Here is a 7,386-nt window from a genome sequence, read left to right as displayed (position 1 = left end):
TCCCATGATGTCATAGGAACTCTTGCAAGGCTGTCCCCCCCACCCCCAAGTTTTCAGATGAAAAGCAGGTGTAAGTATCCTCTGTTTTTTATTCTAAATATTTTTGTAGGTTCCAGTCTTATTGAAGTTCATCCTTGGTAGGAGATAGGTAGGATTAGAGCATGGGTTGCCTCCTATGAAATCTCATGAACTAGCTTGTTTTCCTTTCCAAATCTCTCTTCTCCTTGCTGGAGCTCAGAGAATCTCTATGTAGTCTTTCAGAGAGGATAGGTCAGCAATAATTGTTCCAAAATATTTATTTTTAGCCACATAAAATCATTTCATGTAATTATGGTAAATATCACATGTTCACTTCTTGACATCTTTTAGATTTTTATTTCCTTAGATATATTTATTAAAACGAGTAATTTAATGTTAATGTGAATAAAATATAATTGATAGAAAATAAAATATTATTTTGCACAAATACAGAATTTATATAGTTACTATTTTCAAATTAATATTTCAATCATTTAAGCAGTACCTAATTTGTCCAATCGCATACATTTAGAATAATTTAATAGTTTAGATTACCTCTTTGGTAAATTAGTGTTTTTCTAACTTAAGTGCTGAGACTTTCAGAAAAAAAATGGATTTGAGTTACGTCTTGAGAGTTGGATAAGAGTTCACTAGGAAGAAAAAAAAAAACAGCATAAGCAGTCTTTTTCCTTTAAGCTTTAGATAAATTTTCCACTAAAAGAGCACCTAATTATGCCAGTCATCAAATAAGGCTAAGTGCTTTTCACAAATATTGCTAATTTTAATTATCACTGTTATCCCATGGTAGGTATTATTATCTTTATATTCTGGTCTTGGAATGTGAGGATCAAAGGGGTGAGTTACTTGTTTAGAGTGTCCCAGCTAAGAAGTGGCTGAGCCTGGATTTGAGTCTGTCTAACTCGAAAGCCCATGCTCTCTTCTCATTGTGTTACTTGTTCCCCTTTGCTCAATCCTTCCTCTTAGTTCAGTTCTTCTCATCTGATTCCTGGCACAGTGAGACAATCAGCTGGATTTAGCAAGCTGAGACAGGGAGAGATCTGGGACCTAGCCCTGTTATTTGTATGAGGTGTGAAGCACTGAAGGTATTCTCCCAGAATTCAGTTTATGGTCTTTGTCTGACAATCAGATTAGGGGAAGTATAAAAAAAGTAGCACCCCTACAGATCAAGGACACAAACTGAGATCTACAGATGGGCATTAAGGAGCTGGATGTTCTGTTGGGGCTGAAGAATTCCCTGTTGGGGGAGATAAAGTATGCCATTTTGAGAGGCTTCTGGTGATATTATGGCTTTGTGGAGCCACATTTGGCTCTAAAGCTATAAAAACCATTGGGAAATTAAGTACATTAGATTAATTGCAATATTTCAGTATCCTGCTTTTCCAAATTAATTCAAGTGTTTATGCAAGGTATATTTGGTTGCCAGTTACAGAAATTAACTCAAGTAAAAAGGAGGTTATTGTAATGATATATTAGAGAATCTTGTGGAATCCAATTAGAGGAACTCAATCATGCCTCAGGGAACTGAAAACACATTATACCTTTGGCCCTCACTCACTGTTTCTTGGACTGTATAATATCTTACCATTTATCTCTAAACATATCCAACAATCCTACTTTGTTTGAAGACTAGCTTCATCTTCTTATTTATCAGAGCCAATCATCAATTTATCAGAGCCAATCATGGGTATAAAAAAATGGAAGTTTCAGAGTTCAGAATCTCAGAGGGAAGGCAGGAGAGGGTGGGTGGGTGGGCGGTAATCAGCCATATACCTTGTATGCATATATGCATAACCCACAGACACAGATAATAGAGTGCTGAAGGCCTGGGTTAGGGTGGGGGAGCAGGCTGGAGGGAGTCAATGGGGAAAGAGGGGGACATATGTAATACTTTCAATAATAAAGAATGATTTAATAATAATAATAATAAAAGACTTCATCCTCAAACTCAAAAAAGGAAGTTTCAGCCCTCCAGTCTACATTACTGCACCAGTTATGCATGCTTTCCACAGCATTAAACAGGAAATACAATTGCAGTTACTTAAATACGTTTTTTCTCATTTAATAAGTGTAGGAGACTATTGGTACTTATAGAGTAGTTCAATGATGTTAGAGCCAATATTTCAGTTACCTTCCTCACATGGTTGTAAGGTAGCTGATTGAAGTCCAGCCATAATAGCCATGATCATAGCAGAAAAAAAAAGGAGGAAAGGGATAGAATAAAATACTAACCAGCAAAGCATTCCCAGAAATGCTTATTAAATTTTCCCTTACATTTCATGGGCCAGAAATAAGTCTTATAGCCGCCACCAGCTACAAAGTGGGCAGGGAAAGTGAGCTAGCAAGAAAGAATATGAAAATTGATACTATATTGGTAACTAAAGATCTCTGAGGACCTGCCAGCTCAGCTCCCTATAGCAGAAAACCCAGTCTCTGTTCATTCTAAAATAAGTCACTGTCCAATCCATGGAAATGAGGAAACATAGTGATAAGGGCTACTTTATTGGGGCTGTAACTAGAATAGCTTCTCTAAAAAGGAATATAGAAGGGTCTCTGTAGTAAGTAGGCTTCTAAGAGGACCTCCAGTGATCCCTGCCTCCTAGCATCCATTTCCTTGTGTAGTCCCCTTCCCTTGAATGTGGACTTGGCCAAGTGATTTGCTTCTGATGAATAGAATATGGTCAAAGTCATAGGATGTCTCTTTCAAAATTAGTTTACAAAATATTGTGGCTTCCCACTTGCTTACAGACCCTATCTACTCCTTAGCTTGCAGCTTTGATGAAACATGCTGACATGTTGAAGTGACTCATGTAGCAAGGAACTAAGAGCAGTCTCTGGCCAATAGCTAGCAAGAGACCGAGACTCATTCCCAGTGCAAAAATCCACAAGTAATTGAATTCTGCCAACTACCTTGTGAACTTGAAGGTAGATGTTTTCAAATTCGAGCTTTGAGATGACTACAGCCCAGCCAATACCTTAGCAATTAATTGCCTGTGAGAGACCCTAAAGTAGTGGATCCAATAAAGCTATGCCTGGATTCCTGACCTGCACAAACTGTGAGATTAAAAATGTGAGCTATCTTTTTTAAAAATATAATTTATTGATTTTTTGCAGAGAGGTAGGGTGAGGGATAGAGAGTTAGAAGCATCAATGAGAGAGAAACATCAATCAGCTGCCTCCTGCACACCCCCTACTGGGGATGTGCCCACAACCAAGGTACATGCCCTTGATCGGAATCAAACCTGGGACCCTTGAGTCCACAGGCTGACGCTCTCTCCACTAAGCCAAACCGGTTAGGGCAAATGTGAGCTATCTTAAGCTACTAGATTTTTCAGGCAATTAGTTTCACAACTAAAAAATGATACAGCAAGGAAATAATAGAAATCTCCGGAACAGCAAACTTCTTGCCGTCTGCTTGTGTAGAGGAACCACTTGCTAATATTTAAGTTAGAGAATTCTAAAAGTGGCACTAAATAAAAAATAGGTAAATTAGTTCCACATCTCTGAGGTATTCGAGCTAGAGCTATAAAACCACCTGTTAGAGATTTTGTGGAAAGGATTCAGGCATCACAATAGCAATTGAACCAGATCAGTGCTTTCTACCATTTTTTACATTCCAGAAAACATTTTTATAGCACACTGTGGATAAACAACAAGGCAAGGCTGCTTGTGGCCCAAGGTGACCAGTTACTCCAAGTCCCTTTCTGAGGACAAAAGATATTCAATACCTCTCCACAGCTGTCATTCATTTATGACATATCATTGTACCTTACTCCATTGATTTGAAAGCTGAAGACTAGATGACTTACAGCTTCCATAATACTTAGATTACCTGAAGCATGGTTTTCATGGATGGTGTGATTCCAAGAAAAGCAGGGTCAACATAATCTGAGAATATGTTAGAATGAAAACTCCCAGCCCAACACTAAATCTACTTAATCAGAATCTCTGGGGATGGGACCCAGAAATCCTTTTTCACCAAGACCTCTAGAAAAAACTGGGTTTAAATCTTTACACTTGAATTTTCTGTCTGCAATCTGGAGGAAATATCTTTGCTTCTCTAGAACTCAGTTATATCATCCATAAAATTAGCTGAATAAGGCATTACCAAGGATTAAATATGACATTTATAAAGTGCCGAGTATAGTGCTTGACACATAATAGGCATTTAATAAATATTAATTCTGTTCTTGGTGACAAAATGAACTGTATTTATTTTATTTTATTATTATAATTTTCAGATTGAATTTGGTCCAAAGTTTACCAGTTTTAAGTCAAGCTCCTACTGTAACTTTATATTTTCTTAATATCATCACATAGGTTTCAGATGTGTGTTTCTATGTTATAAGATCTGTATTTTGCACTGTGTGCCCACCAACCAAAGTCAAATCTTCTCCCATCACCATTACAATCTTCTCCCATCCCTTTCCTTCTGGGGAACACAACTGCTGCAATTCTGTTGTGTTCATAAATTTCAGTTTTATATCCTACATATGAGTAAAATCATATGGTTCTTAGCCTTCTCTGAAGGACTTTTTTCACTTAGCATAATATTCACAAGGTCCATTCATGTTGTTTCAAATGGCAGTATGTCATTCTTATGGTTGAGTAGTATTCCATTGTGTATATATAACACATCTTCTTTATCCAGCCCTCTATCACAGGACAATTTGGTTGTTTCCGTGCCTTTTATTTTATTTTAATTATTTTTTAATTTCTTTATTGATTAAGGTATTATAGATGTGTCCTTAACCCCCCATTGCCCCCTGTCCCCAACTCATGCCATGTCTTTTATTTTAAAGAGTTTTTATGAACATATTATACAGTTTACTAATTGCATGAAAGAATAAAGAAGAAAAAAATCACCGATTTCACTTTGTAAAGATTTTCACACTCAACATTATATGTCCTATCATTCCAATATTTTTTCTGTACCCAGGTATACTTATAATAAATGAACTATGGTTTCTAATTGTGAGTAATGCCTTATTATAATTTTCAGATTGAATTTGGTCCAAATCTTGGTTTTCTGCTTAACTGTCTACGTTGTAGATCACTGGTGGCAAATTGAAATCCCAAGCTGCTTTCCCTCTGCTACACATCATGTATCTGTGCTATTTTCTCCTGCCATCATTTAATATTAGTTTGGAAATGAAAATTCATTTTATATTGGCCTAAGGGAAATGAGCTGCCAACATATCAGACCCTTCACCTTATAAATGGGACTCAGATTACTGGAGAGTTTATACCTCCCCATGAAGATAGGGCTCTGAAAATTGGCCCTTTAAGCACCTAGTATGTTCAAGGCACCTACTCAATAAAAAAATGAATCAGACACACTCTTTTATTTCTGTTTGAATAAAATCTATTCTTATTACTATATAAATGATGAATATTCATATAAAACATTTAAGAATGCAGAAAATTTTTAAAAAGAACAGAAAAATCCTCCATTCCTAGAGATAATTATTGTAAATTATGTGGCTTATTTTCCTCCCTATTCATCTACTTTTAACATTCAGTTGAGATTTTAGTACATATGATTTTGAATTCTGTTATTTTTTAATTGCATTTATTGGGGTTATATTGGTTGACAAAATTATACAGGTTTCAAGTGTACAATTCAATAAAACCTCATCTGCACACTGGATCATGTGTCCATAGCCATAAGCAAAGTCGCTTTCCATCCCCATTTTCCCACATTTGCCCATCTCCATCAACCCCATCCTACCTTTCCCTCTGGCTATTACCACACAGTTGTCTGTGTCTATGTGTTTATATATGTATGTTCTTTGGCTAACACCATCACCTTCTTCCATCCAGTCCCCCCTCCCCACTGCCCTCTGACAGCTGTCAGTCTGTTCCATGGACTGTTTCTATTTCTGTTTCTATTTCTGTTTCTATCCATGCCTCTGTTTCTATTTCTATTTTGTCACATTTTACTTTATTGATTAAAGTATTACAGCAGTGTCCTTATCCCTCCAATGCCCCCCACGCCCCACTCATGCCCTTACCCCCCTGTTGTCTGTGTCCATTGTTTAGGCTTATATATATATGCATACAAGTCCTTTGGTTGATCTCTCTCCATTATCCCCACCCTCCCCTGCCTTCCCTCTGAGGTTTGACAGTCTGATCAATGCTTCACTGTAGCACCTCCTTACCCCCACCCTCCCCTACCTTCCCTCTGAGGTTTGACAGTCTGATCGATGTTTCTCTGTCTCTGGAACTGTTTTTGTTCATCAATTTATGTTGTTCATTGTCTTCCATAAATGAGTGAGATCATGTGATAATTATCTTTCTCTGAGTGGCTTATTTTGCTTAGCATAATGTTCTCCAGTTCCATCCATGCTGTTGGAAATGCTAAGAATTCCTTCTTTTTTACCGCAAAGTAGGATTCCATTGTGTAGATGTACCGCATATTTTTAATCCACTCATCTGCTGATGGGCACTTAGGCTGTTTCCAAATCTTAGCTATGGTGAATTGTGCTGCTGTGAATATAGGGGTGCATATATCTTTTCTGATTGGTGTTTCTAGTTTCTTGGGATATATTCCTAGAAGTGGGATTACTGGGTCAAATGGGAATTCCATTTTTAGATTGTTGAGGAAACTCCATACTGTTCTTCACAATGTCTGCACCAGCCTGCATGCCCACCAGCAGTGCAGAGGGTTCCTTTTTCTCTGCCTCAGCACAAACAGTTGTCATTTGTTGATTTGTTGATGATAGCCATTCTGACAGGTGTGAGATGGTACTGTATTATAGTTTTGATTTATATCTCTCAGATGATTAGTGACTTTGAGCATGTTTTCATATGTCTCTTGGCCTTCCTCATGTCTTCTTTAGAAAAGTATGTATTTAGGTCCATTGTCCATTTTTTGATTGGGTTGTTTATCTTCTTTTGTTAGGTTGTATGAGTTCCCTGTAAATGTTGGAGATTAAAACCTTATCGGTGACAACATTGGAAAATATGTTCTCCCAGGCAGTGGGTTTTCTTGTTTTGGTGATGGTTTCTGTTGCTGTGTAAAATGTTTTTATTTTGATGTAGTCTAATTTGTTTATTTTCTCTTTAGTATCCATTGCCCTAGGAGCGATATCAGTGAAGAAATTGCTTCAGCATATGTCTGAGATTTTCCTGCCTTTGGATTCCTCTAGTATTTTTATTGTTTCCCATCTTATGTTTAAATCCTTTATCCATTTTGTGTTTATATTTATGTATGGTGCAAGTTGGTGGTCTAGTTTCATTTTTTTGCATGTATCTCTCCAATTTTCCAAACACCATTTATTGAAGATACTGTCTTGACTCCATTGTATGCTCTTGTCCTTTTTGTCAAATATTAATTGAGCCTCGTGG

Source organism: Myotis davidii, unplaced genomic scaffold (genome assembly GCF_000327345.1).
Source record: "Myotis davidii unplaced genomic scaffold, ASM32734v1 scaffold1480, whole genome shotgun sequence".
Taxonomy (NCBI): domain Eukaryota; kingdom Metazoa; phylum Chordata; class Mammalia; order Chiroptera; family Vespertilionidae; genus Myotis; species Myotis davidii.
This window is presented reverse-complemented; position numbering follows the sequence as displayed.